Here is a 20259-nt window from a genome sequence, read left to right on the forward strand (position 1 = left end):
GCTATCAGCTCGGACCCCAGAGACAGGCATGAAACACTAACACTGCCACCGCTGCCACCAAGAATCATGTGTGCAAGCACAGGTCACTAGCTACACCCACTGGGAGTCTGTGCAGCATGCCACTGCCAGGGTCCCGAGATCCAGGGACAACTTCCACGGGAGAACACATGACGTGCCTCAGGCTGTTACAATGTCACGTGGCCTCTGCCACCGCAGGCTCACGCTGAGTTCCAGTTATGACTACTGTACCCCTCCCTCTCCCTGGCCTAAGTGAGCAAGAGAGCCCTAATCAGCTGCTGCTTTAACCCCCTTCTGTCTGGGCGGGGAACGGACACCTGAGGGTGGCCTACATGCAGAGGTGGGGTCAAAACAAAGGTGAACCCCAGGAGCTGTGCAAACAAAGAAGAGAAAGGAAAATTTCTCTGTGCAGCCTCAGGAGCAGCAGATTAAATCCCCACAATCAACTTGATGAATGCTCCATCTGTGGAATACCTGAATAGACAATGAATGTTCCCAAAATTGAGTAGTGGACTTTGGGAGCAGCTGTAGACTTGGGGTTTGCTTTCTGCCTCTGATTTGTTTCTGGTTTTTATGTTTATCTTAGTTTAGTTTTTAGTGCTTGTTATCATTGGTGGATTTGTTTACTGGTTTGGTTGCTCTATTTTTTTTTAATTAAATTTTTTTTAATGTATATATATTTTTTCCTTTTTTCTCTTTGTGTGTGTGTGTGTTTCTTTGTGTGATTTTGTCTGTTTAGGTTTGCTTTTACCATTTATCTTAGGGTTCTGACTTTTGGGGTTTTTTTGCTGTTGTTTGTTTGTTTTCTTTTTATGAGTGTGTTTATGTTTCTTTGTGTGATTTTGTCTATTTAGTTTTGATTTTACCATTTGGTTTGAGGTTCTATCTGTTCAATTTATTTCTTTTTTATTTTTTTTTTCTTCCTTTTCTTCTGAGCCATGTGGCTGGCAGAGCCTTGGTGCTCTGGCCAGGTGTCAGGCCTGAGCCTTGGAGGTGGGAGAGCCAAGTCCAGGACGTTGGACAACCAGAGACCTCCTGGACCCATGTAATATCATTCGGCGAGAGCCCTCCCAGAGATCTCTATCTCAACACTAAGACCCAGCTCCACCCAAAGGCCAGCAAGCTCCAATACTGAATGCCCCATGCCAAACAACTAACAAGACATGAACAGAACCCCACCCATTAGCAGAGAGGCTGCCTAAAGTCACACTAAGTTAACAGACATCCCAAAACACACCTCAAGATGTGGCCCTGCCTACCAGAAGGACAAGATCAAGCCCCACCCACAAGAACACAGACACCAGTCCCCTTCATCAGGAAACCTACACAAGCCACTGAACCATCCTCACCCACTGGGGACAGACAACAAAAACAACAGGAACTACGAACCTGCAGCCTGTGAAAAGGAGACCCAAAACACAGTAAGTTAAACAAAATAAGAAGACAGAAATATGCAGCAGATGAAGGAGCAAGGTAAAAACCTGCCAGACCAAACAAATGAAGAGGAAATAGGCAGTCTACCTGAAAAAATAATTCAGAATAATGATAGTAAAGTTAATCCAAAATATTAGAAATAGAATGGACAAAATACAAGAAATGTTTAACAAAGACCTAGAAGAACTAAGGAGCAAACAAACAGTGATGAACAACACAATAAATGAAATGAAAAGTTCTCTAGAGGGAATCAATAGCAGAATAACTGAGGCAGAAGAATGCATAAGTGACCTGGAAGATAAAATAGTGGAAATAACGGCTGCAGAGCAGAATAAAGAATGAAAAGAATTAAGGACAGTCTCAGAGACCTCTAGGACAATATTAAATGCAATAACATTCAAATAGTAGGGATCCCAGAAGAAGAGAAAAAGAAAGGGTCTGAGAAAACTATTTGAAGAGATTATAGTTGAAAACTGCCATAACATGGGAAAGGTAATAGTCAAGTCCAGGAAGTGCAGAGAGTCCCATGCAGGATAAATCCAAGGAGAAACACACCAAGACACATATTATTCAAACTATCAAAAATTAAATACAAAGAAAAAGATTAAAAGCAGCAAAGGAAAAACAACAAATAACATACAAGGGATTTCCCCATAAGGTTAACAGCTGATCTTTCAGCAGAAACTCTGCAAGCCAGAAGGGAGTGGCAGGACAGATTTAAAGTGATGAAAGGGAAGAACCTACAACCAAGCTTACTCTACCCGGCGAGGATCTCAATCAGATTCAATGGAGAGAAATTAAAACCTTTAAACACAAGCAAAAGTTAAGAGAATTCAACACACCAAACCAGCTTTACAACAAATGGTAAAGGAACTTCTCTAGGCAGGAAACACAAGAGGAGGAAAAGACCTACAAAAGCAAACCCAAAACAATTAAGAAAATGGTAATAGGAACATACATATCAACAACTACCTTAAATGTAAATGGATTAAATGCTCCAACTAAAAGACACTGCCTGGTTGAATGCATACAAAGACAAGACCGTATATATGCGGTCTACAAGAGACCCACTTCAGACCTAGGGACACATACAGACTGAAAGTGAGGGGATGGGAAAAGATATTCCATGCAAATGGAAACCAAAAGAAAGCTGGAGAGCAATACTCATATCAGACAAAATATACTTTAAAATAAAGACTATTGCAAGAGACAAAGAAGGACACTACATAATGATCAACAGATCGACCCAAGAAGAAGATATAACAATTATAAATATTTATGCACCCAACAGAGGAGCACCTCAATACATAAGGCAAATGCTAACAGCCATAAAAGGGGAAATCAACAGTAACACAATCATAGTAGGGGACTTTAACACACCACTTTCACCAATAGACCAATCATCTAAAATGAAAATAAATATGGAAACACAAGTTTTAAATGACACATTATATCAGATGGACTTAATTGATATTTATAGGATATTCCATCCAAAAACAGCAGATTACACTTTTTTCTCAAGTGCTCATGGAACGTTCTCCAGGATAAATCATATCTTGGGTCACAAATCAAGCCTCGGTAAATTTAAGAAAATTGAAATTATATCAAGCATCTTTTCCAACCACAACACTATGAGACTAGATATCAATTACAGGAAAAAACTGTAAAAAATACAAACACATGGAGGCTAAACAATACACTACTAAATAACCAAGAGATCACTGGAAGAAATCAAAGAGGAAATCAAAAGATACCTAGAAACAAATGACAGAAAACACGATGACCCAAAACCAATGGGTTACAGCAGAAGCAGTTCTAAGAGTAAAGTTTACAGCAATACGATCCTACCTCAAGAAACAAGAAACATCTCAAATAAACAACCTAAACTTACACTTAAAGCACTTAGAGAAAGAAGAAGAACAGCAGAAAAAACCCCCCAAAGTTAGCAAAAGGAAAGAAATAATAAAGATCAGATCAGAAATAAATGAGAAAGAAATGAAGGAAACAATATCAAAGATCAATAAAACTAAAAGCTGGTTCTTTGAGAAGATAAACAAAATTGACAAACCATTAGCGAGACTCATCAAGAAAAAAGGGAGAAGACTCGAATCAATAGAATTAGAAATGAAAAAGGAGAAGTAACAACTGACACTGCAGAGATACAAAGGATCATGAGAGATTACTAGAAGCAACTATATGCCAATAAAATGGACAACCTGGAAGAAATGGACAAATTCTTAGAAAAGTAAACCTTCCAAGACTGAATCAGGAAGAAATAGGAAATATGAACTGACCAATCACAAGCACTGAAATTGAAACTGTGATTAAAAATCTTCCAACAAACAAAAGCCCAGGACTAGATGGCTTCACAGGTGAATTCGATCAAACATTTAGAGAAGAGATAACACCTATCCTTCTCAAACTCTTCCAAAATATAGCAGAGGGAGGAACACTCTCAAACTCATTCAAAAAGGCCACCATCACCCTGATACCAAAACAAGACAAAAATGTCACACAAAATAGAAAACTACAGGCCAATATCACTGATGAACATAGATGCAAAAATCCTCAACAAAATACTAGCAAACAGAATCCAACAACACATTAAAAGGATCATACACCATGATCAAGTGGGATTTATCCCAGGAATGCAAGGTTTCTTCAGTATACGCAAATCAATCAATGTGATACACCATATTAACAAATTGAAGATGAAAAACCATATGATCATCTTAATAGATGCAGAAAAAGCTTCTGACAAAATTCAACAACCATTTATAATGAAAACTCTCCAGAAAGTAGGCATAGAGGCCTACTTAATAAAGGCCATATATGACAAACCCACAGCAAACATCATTCTCAGTGGTGAAAATCTGAAACCATTTCCTCTAAGATCAGGAACAAGGGGATGCCCACTCTCACCACTATTATTCAAAATAGTTTTGGAAGTTTTAGCCACAGCAATCAGAGAAGAAAAAGAAATAAAAGAATCCAAACTGAAAAAGAAGAAGTAAAACTCTCACTGTTTACAGATGACATGACACTATACAAGGAGAATCCTAAAGTTGCTACCAGAAAACTACTAGAGCTAATAAATGAATTTGGTAAAGTAGCAGGATGCAAAATTAATGCACAGATATCTCTTGCATTCTTATCCACTAATACTGAAAAATCTGAAAGAGAAATTAAGGGAACACTACCATTTACCTTTGCAACAAAAAGAATAAAATACTTAGGAATAGACCTACCTAAGGAGGCAAAAGACCTGTATTCAGAAAACTATAAGACACGGATTAAAGAAATTAAAGATGATACAAACAGATGGATACACACACACACACACACACACACACACACACACATATATATATATATATATATATATATATATATATATATATATATATATTCATTCCATGTTCCTGGATTGGAAGAATCAACATTGTGAAAATGACTATACTGCCCAAAGCAATCTACAGATTCAATGCAATCCCTATCAAACTACCAATGGCATTTTTCACAGAACTAGAACAAAAAATTTTACAATTTGTATGGAACACAAAAGACCCCGAATAGCCAAAGCAATCCTGAGAGTGAGAAATGGAGCTGGAGGAATCAGACTCTGTGACTTCAGACTATACTACAAAGCTACAGTAATCAAGACAGTATGGTACTGTCACAAAAACAGAAATATAGATCAATGGAACAGGATAGAAAGCCCAGAGATAAACCCATGCACATATGGTCACCTTATCTTTGATAAAGGAGGCAAGAATATACAGTGGAGAAAAGATAGCCTCTTCAATAAGTGGTGCTGGGAAAACTGGATAGCTACATGTAAAAGAATGAAATTAGAACACTTCCTGACACCATACACAACAATAAGCTCAAAATGAATTAAAGACCTAAATGTAAGTCCAGACACTATAAAACTCTTAGAAGAAAACATAGGCAGAACACTCTGTGACATAAATCACAGCAAAATCCTTTTTGACCCACCTCCTAGAGAAATGGAAATAAAAACAAAAATAAAAAAATGGGACCTAATGAAACTTAAAAGCTTTTGCACAGCAAAGGAAACTGTAAACAAGATGAAAAGACAACCCTCAGAATGGGAGAAAATATTTGCAAACAAAGCAACCGACAAAGGATTAATCTCCCAAATACACAAGCAGCTCATGCAGCTCAATATCAAAAAAACAAACAACCCAACCCCAAAATGGGTGGAAGACCTAAATAGGTATTTCTCCAAAGAAGACATACAGATTGCCAACAAACACGTGAAAGGATGCTCAACATCACTAATCAATAGAGAATTGCAGATCAAAGCTACACTTAGTTATCACCTCACACCAGTCGGAATGGCCATCATCAAAAAATCTACAAGCAAGAAATGCTGGAGAGGGTGTGGAGAAAAGGGAACCCTCTTGCACTGTTGGTGGGAATGTAAATTGATACAGCCACTATGGAAAACAGTATGGAGGGTCCTTAAAAAACTAAAAATAGAACTACCATATGACCCAGCAATCCCACTACTGGGCATATACTCTGAGAAAACCATAACTCAAAAAGAGATATGTACCACAATGTTCATTGCAGCACTATTTACAATAGCCAGGACATGGAAGCAACCTAAGTGTCCATTGACAGATGAATGGATAAAGAAGATGTGGCACATATATACAACAGAATATTACTCAGCCATTAAAAGAAATGAAATTGAGTTACTTGTAGTGAAGTGGTTGAACCTAGAATCTGTCATACAGACTGAAGTCAGAAAGGAAAAAACAAATACCATATGCTAACACATATATATGGAATCTAAGAAAAAAAAAGGTTCTGATGAACATAAGGAACATAAGGAATAAAGATGCAGACTTAGAGAATGGACTTGAGGACATGGAGAGGGGGAAGCGTAAGCTGGGATGAAGTGAGAGAGTAGCACTGACATATATACACTACCAAATGTAAAATAGGTAGCTAGTGGGAAGCATCTGCATAGTGCAGGGAGATCAGCTCGGTGCTTTGTGACCACCTAGAGGGGTGGGATAGGGAGGGTGGGAGGGAGACACCAAAGGGAGGGGATATGGGGATAGATGTATACATATAGTTGATTCACTTTTTTATAAAGCAGAAACTAACATACCTTTGTAAAGCAATTATACTCCAATAAAGCTGGTAAAAATAAATAAATAAAAAAGACCATTGGTTCAAGTCCCAATCTGGCTTTACCTGGGTTTGAATCCCAGCACATGGGTTCAAGTGTCAATCTGAGTTTCACAGTTTCATAGGGGCTTAGATATATTTTGAGTGGTTTAAGGCAGGCTTTTAAATGTGGGGATTCCATGTGGGCATATTTCATGATTTAATAGAGACTGATGGACACAGAAATGTAAGGGTTCTGGAACAAGTCATGCTTTGATAAACAAGAAGGTCTGCTCCCGGGAGCAATCTGTTGACCTGAGAAAGGGTCTGGTTGAGTTTTTTAAACCATTGTTTAAAAATAAATAGATTTTCAGGAAGCTCCTGGAGCAAACACTGAAGATATTTACTGGGCAAGAGTATTCTGAAATAATAGTAAAGTCATATTCACGTAGGTTTAGTTCTGATAATTAAGTCATGAGGCTGCTGGCAGCTCCCCAATCCCCAAACCCATTGTTCTAGGACTGAGTATAGAAAGGCAGGTGATTTCTCTGACCTTTATGTGCTGAACGTAGAGACGGTGCTTTATAACAATTGCTCATACCATTGACTGTTAAATCTGGGAAAATCTGTAGGCATGCCTGGGATACTAACTGCTGCTTTCCCACTTCTTGAATTTAAGCCATAAAGCCTTATTATTTAAAATAGTAGCATCTTGGGAATCCCCTGGCAGTCCAGTGGTTAGGTCTCGGTGTTCTCACTGCCGTGGCCCCGGTTCAATCCCTGGTTAGGGAACTACGATCCTGGAAGTCACATGGCCAAACAAACAAACAAAAAGTAACATCTCAATAGCCTGAGGTCGAGAGATATGGATTTGTGATGCTTCTCTCTTTTTGTCTTCCTCTGACTTTATTTTTTGATTTATGGTTGCTTTATAGGACAAAGTGTTGGCTTCCCTGTCAGAAATCCAGTGGGAATGAAGAATGAAAGGAAGTAGCAACAGCACATTAGTATAACAGTGGATGATTCTAAGGAGGTCTGATCATTTAGGGAGCAGTAATTGTTGGGTTATGAGCATGTTTGCATATGGTATGAACATGGCTACTTTGCTGCCAATGTGAGGAATGGTGAGATCTCCAGAAGACTCTTTGGGAATGGGGGATGTCCTTGGCCAAGATAAACAGGACTAGGAGGTTAGGAGGAAGGACAGCAGAAACAGTTACACAGAGGCAGTTAAGTGCCGCTAAGTTTTCATTTCCCTATCAATCAGATCCCCAGTTACATCAAGAACCATTCACTTGGAAGACAGAGCCAGTCCATAAAGCATTCCAAAGGCACCATCACCATCATATTACATAGAATTTGTGGCCGAGACTTGACACATCAGTGTTGAAGGAAGCAAGCTGGGGCTTGTGCAATTCCTCAGCCATATGTATGGCAGGTAAGGGTGTAGGAAAATTTCTGGCCGTGAGAAGTAAACATCTCACCTCCAAAAGGGTGCAGTCTTGCAAACATCATGAAACAAAGACTCAGTATTGTGAGTTGAGCCAAGAATTTCCCAAACGGGAAGGTGGAGCTTGGGCTCCAAGCTCCTTTTCTTCTCTTTCCTTGTGTAGTATCGTCATATCATCTGGGGGTAGTGTGTGCAGAAGGGAGCCTTTAGAAAGTTGGTTGTGCTCCAATTTATGGTTCCCCTCAGCAACTAAATCTTTGCTCTCTGATCTATAGCCCAGCAACCATAATTCCTCTCTTCCTTTTTGAAAGTTATTTTTTTTCCATAAAATATATGGTCGTAATTTTAAAATTAAATACTATGCTACCAAACAGCAGGGGCCTTACCCCTTTCTACCTCACAAGTTCTGTTGCCCAAGACCCACTTTCACTTCTTTCAACTGTTTCTTCTGGTATTTATCTCCATTCACTTATACTCTTTCTGGATTTATTCATTTTATACCCTGTGAGTTGACTCCTGCTGTGTTAAAGACACAATACCTTTATACACTCCCTCCCCTTTTCCTTTCTCCCTATTCTCATAATTATACCACAATTTTTAGCTCAATCTTCACTGTTTATATTAACATGATTGGTAAATATTGTTTACCCCGCTAATACGGTTCAGTTTTATCCATCAGGTTTGTTAATGTCCATTGATAGTTTTTTTCCCAAAGCTCAGACATATCTGATAATTTATCTAGTCTCCTTTTTTCCTCTGAAGACTCCCTGCCAGACCTCTCTGTTCTCCTGTTTTGATACAGTCTTTGGGGCTGCTGCACAGTTGTCATCCTGGAATTTTTCTCCACCATCACCCTGTGACCTCCCTTTCTGGATGCCCTGTTTCTTCCACTTGATTGGCTTACTTCCTCCTTTTTATAATTATCTTCTCTAGTGGTTTCCTAAGAAAGGGCACATGGAGGCAATTATTTTTCAGTTCAGGGATGTGTCTGAAATGTCTTTATTCTCCCTCTTACAGTTATTTATAATTTGACTGCATATAGATTCCTGGTTGAAACTCCATTCCTTCATTGCTTCTAGCATACATATTTTTAGAGATTTCTACATAATGATGTCAGTTTTGGAGCTGTTGTAAATTGTATTCTTAAAAAAATTGATTTCTAATTCCTAATCTAATATGATTGATTTTTAAAGTGTTGATCTTGTATCCTGTGACCTTGATAAACTCATTTATTAGTTGGAGTATTTTTTTTTATTATTATTATTATTTTTTGCGGTACACGGGCCTCTCACTGTTGTGGCCTCTCCCGTTGCGGAGCACAGGCTCCGGACGCGCAGGCTCCGCGGCCATGGCTCATCGGCCCAGCCGCTCCACGGCATGTGGGATCTTCCCGGACCGGGGCACAAACCCATGTCCCCTGCATCGGCAGGCGGACTCTCAACCACTGCACCACCAGGGAAGCCCTGGAGTATTGTTAAAGTGTTGATCTTGTATCCTGTGACCTTGATAAACTCATTTATTAGTTGGAGGAGCTTTTTTGGTAGATTCCTTACAAATTTTGACATAGACTATCATCTTATATGTGAAAGGGCAGAGCCTTCTTTCTAATATCAGTGTTTTGGTAAGAATATATTGAGAGATCAGATAAAAAATTCAAGTCATGTGAAACAAAGCTGGGTTTTCCTTACCCTTTTTCATTTCTATCTTCCTGATTTAAACTCCTTCTGGATTATCTGCATGTTCTCCTTTCCACTACCCCAATCACAGCGACTTTTATATAAATACTCTCCCAATGAAATGGTCTTATGGCCAAAGTTGTTTTAGTGACATGGTCTTTGTGAAACATTAGCTATTCTAAAATTGAAATCAACTTTCCAAGGTGTTCCTAAGGGCTTATAACTTCATACCCAGCAACCCCCTCGAATAAGTTATTCCATAAAGTTACTTGGTGGTAAAGGTTGCATCTTTAGCACCAGTGAGGATAAAATGGAACTGGAACCCGACATCTCAGAGGCCTCATCAGGAGCTTCTGATAAAGGAATGGAGAAGCGTTAGTCCCAGGATGGAGCCAGCCTGTGGAGCCAAGGAGGAAGGAGGCTGCCAGTTCTGCCTCCTCAAAAGGCCCCTGGAACCAAACCACAGCTGTTGTCTTCCAGACATAGAGGTTCCATCATTTGTTTATAGGAAAATGGTCCTCCCACCACTGGCTGGCCCCTTAAGGATGTTTCGAACAGCTTAGCCCACACAAATGACAGGCTGAAGTTAACTGTGCTGCTCTAATTGAGGACTGTCAAAAATACCAACACGCAAGAGGTGGCACTTGATCTGCTGTGGGTCCAGAATTGTCCTAGGAAATAAGAGGAAGGTGAGAAAAATATTCCTCGTGTGCTGCCTTAGCTTACACACGTTATGTCATTAATCTGGCAACAAAATAGGAAACAACACTGTTGCTCAGAGCCAAATATAGAGCCCAGGCGCCATGTCCAGAAGTCCTAAAGACAAGACGAAGGGAGTCTTTTAATTAGGACCGACCAGCCATAACAAACCTATGGAGACAGAACTACATGCTCCGCGGCTTGCACTACACCACCCATACAGCGGTGTCCGAAGCTAAAAATTCACTTTATTTGAGTGAAAAGAAAAATACAAGCCAACATGAAATCCATTAGGCCCCTAGGGATGGGTTGACTTGCCAAGTTTTTTCACTAGTAAAGCACAGCTATGCAAAGACTCTGTCAAATCCAATCTCTCTGCCTCCCGGGTACCACTGCTGTTCTAGGGGGTCTTCCAAGGAGTGACCAGAGATGTTTGCAGGAGCCAGATTTTTGTTTTCGTCAATAAATACCCACCAACATGTGGCCACACCTGAACTTTTGATGTGCTACAGCCACTTTATCTTTTTTTTCTAATTTTTTTCTCTATTGAGATATAATTGACATGGGACATTGTTTAAGATGTACAATATAATTATTTGAAACATGTATATATGACAGAATGATTACCACAAGACATTTAGGTGTTCTTGGTGATGTTGAGGCAGGTCTAATCCATCCACCGATCCACGGTTACCTGGCATCTACCATATGCCAGCTACTGATCTAGGTGCTCAGAGTGCAAAGTGGTACAGAATATCGATGTCCCTGCCCCAAGAAGTTCATAGGCTTACCCTTTTTCAGAAGCCATATTGTTCCTTCCATCATTCATTCATTCCACAAATCCTATTTGTGATACAGCCATTTTATCTTAAAATTTAAAGTAACTTTTATTTTTTCTTCTTACTACTAAAGCAACATGGAGATACTGTAGAAAAATAAGAGGATACAGAAAATAGTAGACAAGTTGTTGTCAGCATTTCTATATGTATCCTTTTTTCTGGGGTGGGGGGAGTATTTTTTTTAAATTAATCTCTATTGGAGTATAGTTGATTTACAATGTTGTGTTAATTTCCACTGTACAGCAAAGTGAATCAGTTATACATGTACATATATCCACTCTTTTTTTGATTCTATTCCTATATAGGTCATTACAGAGTACTGAGTAGAGATCCCTGTGCTATACAGTAGGTTCTTACTAGTTATCTATTTTATATATAGTAGTGTGTATATGTCAATCCCAATGTCCCAATTTATCCCTCCTCCACAATATGTATCCTTAAGACCAGGGTTTCCCAACATTGGCACAACAGACATGTGGGGAGGATGATTCTTTGTCGTGGAGGGCTGCCCTGAGCCTTGTGGGATGTTTAGCAGCATCTCTGGCCCCTACCCCCTACCTCCTGGATGCCAGGAGTGACTCCCTTCCTACTCCCCAGTCCTGTTGGAACAACCCAAAATGATCCCAGACATCACCTGTCTCCTAGGCCCCAACAGCCTTAGGCTCTTCCAGGTTTCAGAGTAGAGTTTGTTGACTGAATTCTACCATTCACACTTTTCCCTTCTGGGAGTCTAGTTGACACTTATAAACAGAGGGAACTGAGCTAAAATGGAATCAAAGTTATCGGCTTTATTAATTACTCAAGTTGAGGCAACTGGGCCCTATGTGATCCTGACTGGTTTCACTCATCCAAAGCAATCTGAGAAGCTTGGGACCAGAAAGACGAGGCCTGGTTGGGTCTCTCTGAGGCAGGAAATGAGCCTATGGCCCATGTGGGACCACGTCTGTCTGAGAGGCTAAGAAAGGACGAGACTCTGTTTTAGGGTTTCGAGGCAAAATGACCCCCATCTACTTGTGTGTCGACTTGGCCAACTGAGATAAGCCACTCTCTCTAGGATGGGGGTTGGTGCCAAGGCTGGGTGCTGCCTCTTCAGAGCTGTTGAGAAAGATGCAGAGTTGGAGGGACCTCCTGTTTTATGAGTCAAGGCAAGAATGTGGGAGGCAGGCAAAGAAAACAGAGTTTTCTTTCTGTGAAGATATAAATACACATACATAGTTTAAGATAAAACAGTCTTACACTGTACACAATGTTTTACAGCCTTTTTGGTATCACACTGTATATACTTTTCAGTTACCATAGCAATACCTCTCACCTTAAATTATTTAAGACATAATATTTTTAAATTTTTTTTTAATTTTAATTTTTTTTTTTTTTTGGCCATTCCATGTGCCTTGCAGGATCTTAGTTCCCTGACCAGGGATTGAACCTGGGCCCCGGCAGAGAAAGTGCCGACTTTCTAACCACCAGGGAATTCCCTAATACATAATCTTAAATGGCTGCATATTGCTTACTTACATATAATGTTTTTAGCCGATTCACTTTTGACTTTTGACTTTTGTTGCTTTCAAACTTCTATTATGAACACACTTGAGCATCTAAGAGGTTAAGACTCCACGTTTGCCTCTGATTATTGCCTAAGGGCAATAATTATTAGATTATTAAAGAAGCAGAAGCATTGCTTCAAATGGCATGTATTGCAATGTCCTCCTGGAAGGGGACCCCAAATTATACATAGCTTGAGGCTCTAAGATAACTGGAGCATAAATAAAGAAAAGGCGAGTTAACAGATGCACTGCATATTTTTATGTCTTCTCTGAAGTCCAGATGACTGCTGAAGTCTGGGGCCCCCAGTTTCAAAGGCTTGAGCCCCGGATGTGGGATTTGCGCCCCCCAGCTGCCAACAGCTCTGATGTCCCTGGGAAGACTCTCCTCTCCCATCCCTGGGTGCATGTAACTCCTGGCACAGTGCTGTGTACAGAACTCTGTTGTCTTCGGGATTTGGCATCCCTGATGAGGTTAGGTGCATTTTCATTGGCTGTGATCTCAACTGGAGAAGGCTGTAAATATTTATAATTTACTGTATATCATGATGTTTTGACATCTTAGAAAAATCTTTTTGACTGCCCCTCCCTGGGCTAGCCAGTTGACTCGTGCATCCCAGGAGGGTGCCTTAATCATCCCAGGGCCAGGGCCAGGTGCCAGGCACCTCGGGACCACCCTTAAAGCCCAAAGCCTGCTGAAAAAATTCAAACTAGCCAATCCTAAACAGCTGACCCTGCCCTGCCTCGCCTTTCCAGTGGAATCCCCAGGAAAGGCCATGACCTGAATGTTCCCCTCATTCTTGTCTTCTGCCTCCTGACCACCACGGTGCCTTTTCCAAGTGGCCCTGCGTGGATGCCATGCCTCCTGTCTCCAGGATCCATGAGTGTAATAAACTTTGGCTTTTCCTGAGCCTCCCCTCTGTGTCCTCTCGGGGCCGTATCTGCTGACCATCTGATAAATGAATATACGACACAATGGCGCAGGACAAATCTTCTAGCTTTATGAAGTGGATTCTCAAGGCTTCCAGTCTTGAGTTGTTGGGAATAGTTGTCAATCTTCCAAGAATCCAGGCACTGACATTTTTATCTTCGTGTCTCCGGCCTGAGGACCCCATCAGGAAGAGCTGCTGGGTTGCACCCACACAATCCCTTCTGCTCTGGAAGTTCCTGGAAAAGTAACCTTTAACCAGCGTGGATTTTAAACACTAGTACCAGTTAAATACTGTCTAGAATTCAAAAGCTCACTTGGTTCCAGGAGACTTTGTATCTTTCTCCTTCATCTCTCTCTCCCTCTTTCCCAGCTTCAACATGACCCCCAAAAGCGCCTTCTGAGTTGTGAAGCAGGAGACTGCCAGATTGCCAAGAGTAATATTTGTGTTTGGAAGCATGGCCCCCGTGGAACGGCAGTAGCCCTTGAGCTGCCTCCAAGGTTTCTCTTAGCCAGCGTGTTGGCCAAACAGTCCCGCTCTTCATTCGTTTTTTTAAGTTTGGGAGGGAGCGGAGTGTTTTCATGGGAAGAGACCGACTAGGCACTGAGGAGGCTGTGGCAGTGGTGCGGGTCCGTCCCCTGGGCCCTTCTCAGCATCCCCAGCTGCCCCCTTCCAACCCACCTCTGGCAGAGTCAGGAAAACCCGCTGGGTTTGTGGAAACCGTGGAACGGATGGGGTTGGCGCACTAACAGAAGCCTAGTGTTCCACGCACTCTGAACCCAGCGCCAAGGTCCATCCTCCAGAGACACTGACGGCTCTGTTCTGCAAAGCACCAGCCTTGCGTCACCCACTGGGAGAAGGTGCGTGCTCGACCTCCATCTTGCCCAGTGTGGACCCGCCAGGGAGCAGGGCCAGAGCCCCAACATGGACACACCAGGGTGTTCAGCTCAGGAAGGCAATTCGTCTTTCTCCTGGCGCCCTGTGGAGGTCAAGGACGCCTCACGTTCTCATAGGGAAAGGTGAGGAGGGCACGGTCAGCCCTTGGACACTGCCTCGTGAATGGCTCCTGGGCCCAACCTGCCACGGTGAAATCCAGGGCCCAGAGGCCTCCTGGGTCACAAAGGGCAGCCCAAGTGGAGAAAAATCAGTCAACAGAATTCCCTACATTCTGATTACTGCCATTAAAAATAACAAAAAGGACAAACCCACAAATGAACTTATTTACAAACCAGACATGGAAAACAAACTTATGGCTACCAAAGGGGACAGGGGGTGGGGAAGGGATAAATTAGGAGTTTGGGATCCGCAGATACAAACCACTATAGACAAAACAGATAAACAACAAGTCCTCTGTGTAGTACAGGGAACTATAGTCGATATCCTGTAATAAATTATAATGGGAAAGAAATGGAAAAGAAGAAAAACCCTATATGTGTACAAGTAAGGACTAAACAGAAATAAAAATTATAACTGTAGTTTCTTCCTTTTCGGTAATGTGATTATATTGTCTTTACAATTTAAAAAATAGATGGAAAGGAAACGACTCAAAAATTTTCACCAGGTTTTCTTTTCTTTTCTTTCCTTCTTTCTTTTTTTTATTTTGTTGAAGTATAGTTGATTTACAATGTTGTGTTAATTTCTGCTGTACAGCAATCACCAGGTTTTCAATGGTAGAATCAGGGCAGGTTGCGGGTGTCCAGCCCGGTGAATGTATGGAAACACCTGAGAGCCTGGGGAGGTGCCGTGTGGACTGGGAGTGGGTGGGGGTGCTTTGACTGGACACACTTACCTGTGTGAGGCCTGATCTCCTTACATGGATTCGAGGGCAGTAGAATCTTGGAAGACTTAGGGCCTCTACTGTACCTCAAGCCAAAGGCATCTTGGAGGCGCTGTGGCTGTTTCCTGGGCCTGCCGTGGCCCATTAATCATGTCAGCTGCTGAGAGAACCTGGAGGGGGGTGAACGCAGGGCCGGCACAGATGGAGAGGGACATGGGGTGCTTGGAGGCGACAAGGCCCTGGGGAGACAGGAGGAGAATAAAAGATGCTGGAGAACTTGGCCTCAGCAGACATCCTCTCTAACACTTGGTATCGACCCCATAGGCTAACCTCAAATTTTCTTCCCAGGAGATTGGATGTTACCAAGTGTAGCCAGGAGATTGTTGAAAGAATAAAGCTTTCATTCCAGAAAACCTCCCCTGGACACAGAGATACCTACTGGCAGATCTTTCTGCTAAATCCTGAGAATCTCTGATTTATCTGAGAATCTCCCCCATCTCTCCTCTCCCAACTTCCCTTCCCATCGTATAGACCCTAACCCTTCTCTTTGCCTCCATTTATTTGGATTAACTGCACCCTTTTATCAGAATCTGAAAAGTCTAACTCTAAATTTTGTGTTGAAGGAAACTCTGGGGATCCAATCTGGGCAGGTGTATGTATATTCCAGACACTGTAGACTTGAGGGCATCCCCAAGACCTGCCCCTGCCAGGGCCTGGAGGTCAAGGCCAAGGGTACTTCCTGACCTTCATAGGTCGTGCTTCTCCCTCTCAGGGTGAAATTCCTGCTAGTGTCACACAACCAGAAGGTCCAATGGATGCCAGAAAAGAGGATATTCCTTAAAAAACAAAGAAAGAATCAGTCTCAGTGGAGCAGTTGAGAAAAGGGAGGAGTAGGACATCCCCAAGCAGAAGGGCTAAAGTGTGAACATTCCTGAGTGACTGGTGATGTGGAAGTTGTGCAAAGCTCATGGGCAAAGCTAGCCCGGCTCTCGTGGTGGCTCTTGGAGCTGCCCACTTAGGCTTGGGAAGCCTCCTAGGTTCTGGATTCTGCAGGAGTGGATCCTATCTGTTGGGGTCCTTAGTGTCTTTCTCCCTCCAGGCTGGCTGCAACCATCTGCTGGGAGACCTGAGCAGGTGCTCAGCAAACTGAGTTGCAGGTGAAGGGAAAGGGTGTGAGTGGGAGGAGGGGGGATTGCAATTCACCGAGGCCTGGGGAGCAAGAAAACCTGATGAGGGGGCTCCTGCATCTCAGGACCGGGCTGAGCCATCCTCAGATCAGAAGGACTTTCCCACTAAGTAGGGCAAGGAACCACAATTGCTTGGCCCAGATCCACTGCCCCCAGGCTACGGTGCCTCAGCCAGCAGGGAGAAATGCACAGAAAGAAAGCAGACGTGTTTTTTTCGTTTGTGACCTGGTCCAGGTATGGTCTGGGGAGCCTCCTTGGTTTTTTGATTTGGAAACTTTCCTGCGGGTGAGAACTGAACTTAGCATTGTCTCTGGAGCTAGAAAACAAGTACTTGGGGAATGTAGCCCAGCAGGGCCATTTCCCAAGAGCCACGGCAGGCCTCCTGCAGGTGCTGCTGAGGCTCTGCCCTCCGGAGAGAGGTGAATGAGATGCCCACGCTGGGTTTTGGTGGAGGCTCTGGCTTCCCCGTGCGGCCTCCGGGCAGGTCTGATCCTGACCTCCTGCCAGACCTCATTTAATACCTACGTGCGAGCAGAGAGGAGTGATGGTGGAGTTTCTCATTTGCCCACACACGCAGGGATGCCACCACGCAGGACTCTGCCTGAGGGAAGACAGGCCAGGGAAGGGATATTTGCCCCCCACCACCTGGGACCCTCCCTGACCCTGCAGCATGTCAGCCGTGTTGCAATAGTTCCTTCAGAGAAGGCCCCGTTCTTAGAGCTTCTGGCAGCAAAACTCATGAGCGCAATTTCCCCCTCTTCTTGAGACATTCCTTCCTGCGTCTCTGCAGCCACAGCCTCGGGCTTCTTCTTGTCTAGGCCCCAGATGGCGAGAAGTGACCCAAGCTGGGTGAGCACCCACGCCCAGCATGCACACGCCATCAGCAGGACGCTGCCGGGAGCACCCGACCCCTCTCATCGTCCTGCAAAGGGCCCCGTGGGTGATTTCATCAAAGGGACATTCCAAGGCTCTCTGCCCCCTTTCGTGTCGCTTGTGCAATCTCCAAACTTGAAAGCAGAGGAAAAGTGAACCAGATATTGTCATCTGAGGGCCAGAATTCCGCAAATCCATTAGGCTGGGAGTGCCTCTGACCAGCTGGCGAGCTGAACTCGCCCTGTCCCCCGGGCAGGGCAGGGGAACACCGCTCAACATTTTGACTTGCAAAGCCCTGGCCGTGGTGCAGCTCCAAGCACCTCAGAAGGACACCATCATCTTCTTATTTTGAAAGGGCGGCCTTCGGTGCCCTGAGGAGCATGTCTCGGGCCTCTGCTGACTCTGTCCCAGGTTCCAGGACCTCTGACCACAAAGCAATGCTCCGTCAGAGCCCCTCTCAATCAACGAGGTGGACAGAACTGAGCCATTCTCCTCTCTGAAAGAAACATCCTGGAAATAGCTAAAAGTCAAACGAAACACAAAAACAAACAACCCTTCCAGACCTGCAATCTGTGTCCCGCTGGAAAAACAAACTGTCTGGGTTTTGGGTCAGAGAAAACTTGAGAAGGCTGGCCCACATGTGTGGCTCCGGAAGACTGGCCGAATGTAGTCACTGATGGTTAAAACGGCCACACACCCTTCCTAACTGTGCATGTGAGTTTGAGCTCCTTTCATCCGGGGTGGAGTCTGTTTCCTCACGCGCTGAATCTGGGCTGGCCTGTGACCTGCTTTGACTTAATAGAATATGGAGGTGGGCATGTACCAGCTGTGAGCTTGGGCCTTGGGTTTTGCATAATTTCTCTTTCTTTTATGATCACCATGTGAACAAGCCCTAGCCTGCTGCAGTCTGAGACATGTGGCTCATCACCCAGCTGCCTGACCCACAGCCATCCAGCCCCCGACATATGATTGTGGCCCTTCTAGAACCGCCGGCCCCCAGTTGACCCCCCTCACTGGATCACATACACATGGGAGAGTCTAGTTAGGCCAGCCCAGATGAGAAGAACCATCCAACCCATTGTAGAATTCTGAAAAATAATGAAATAATAAATAATAAATGGTGTTTGTTTTAAGCCACTAAGTTTTGGGATGGGTTGTTAGGTAGCAAAAGCAGCTGGTACACCCACTAAGTCCATCGTCAGGAGAAGGGCGGAGAGAAGAGGAGGTGAGAGAAAGGACTTCAAAGAGGAGGCGGTCATGGCTGTTTGCTGAACCTGTTCATAGATGCATCATCGCCTTTGCCTTACCATCAACCCTAATTTTACAGGCCAAGTTCAAACAGAACAGATAAGTTGCTTCAAGTCACATAGAAAGTGCAGATTGAAGGCTCAGACTGAGGTCTTCTGACCTGTCCAGTGACCTTTCTAGTACTTGTGCCATAGTTGGACAGTTTGCTTAGTGGATTTGCCCCCCAACCTTAGAGTCAGACAGACCCCAGTTCAAATCCTGGCCCTTCTCTTCCCCAGAACCACGATCTCAGGCACATGATTTAATGTCTCAGACCTTCTGTTTCCTCATCTGCAAAAGTGGGATAATGGCACTGGCCTAGCAGAGAGGTGGGAAGGAATAATATTTATAAGGTATTTCTTATACTTTAATGTTTAGCACAAGGAGTGGTGTTATTATGTCACTTCTTTGGGCCACAGCCTCTATTTTTCTCAAAACTAAATTTTCTGGTACATACCAATAGCAACAGTCAGAGGCTGGCATCTTTGATAATTACATATTTCCTTAGTTTCTCATCACCTTCTCCTGCTACTTGGCCCGTGTTAGACTGTTATACTGGTGACTACCAGTGAACAATGCCTCCCAGTATATACAGACACACAGCGGCAATATTGCAGGTTTAGTAAAGACCACCACAATCAAGTGAATACAATAAATTGAGTCACGCGAATTTTTTGGTTTCCCAGTGCATATAAAAGTCCTGTTTACACTAACTACAGTCTCTTAAGTGTGTAATAGTATTATGTCTAAAAAAAAAACAACGTACATACCTTAAAAAAGATGTTATTGCTAAAAAATGCTAACCATCATCTGAACCTTCAGTGAATTGTAATCTTTTTCCTGGTGGAGGAAGGTCTTGCCACCCTGATGGCCACAAAGGCAGACACACACCAGATCCACATCAACCACGGATGAATCAGCAGCAAACAAACCAGTTTATAAGAGGAGAGGTGCGTGTTCACAATAGCCAAAATATGGGAACAACCTAAATGTCCATCGACAGATGAATGGATAAAAAAGATGTGGTACATGTATACAATGGAATAGTACTCAGCCATGAAAAAGAACAAAATGATACCATTTGCAGCAACATGGATGCAACTAGAGATTATCATACTAAGTGAAGTAAGCCAGAAAGAGAAAGACAAATACCATATGATATCACTTATATGTGGAATCTAAAATGTGGCACAAATGAGCCTATCTACAAAACAGAAACAGACTCACAGACATAGAGAACAGACTTGTGGTTGCCAGTGGGATAGGGGTCGGGAGAGGGATGGACTGAGAGGTTGGGGTTAGCAGATGTAAACTTTTATATATAGGATGGATAAACAACAAGGTCCTATTGTATAGCACAGAGAACTGTAACCAATCTCCTGGGGTAAACCATAATGGAAAAGA

The sequence above is a fragment of the Phocoena phocoena genome, chromosome 15 (assembly GCF_963924675.1).
Source record: "Phocoena phocoena chromosome 15, mPhoPho1.1, whole genome shotgun sequence".
Classification (NCBI taxonomy): domain Eukaryota; kingdom Metazoa; phylum Chordata; class Mammalia; order Artiodactyla; family Phocoenidae; genus Phocoena; species Phocoena phocoena.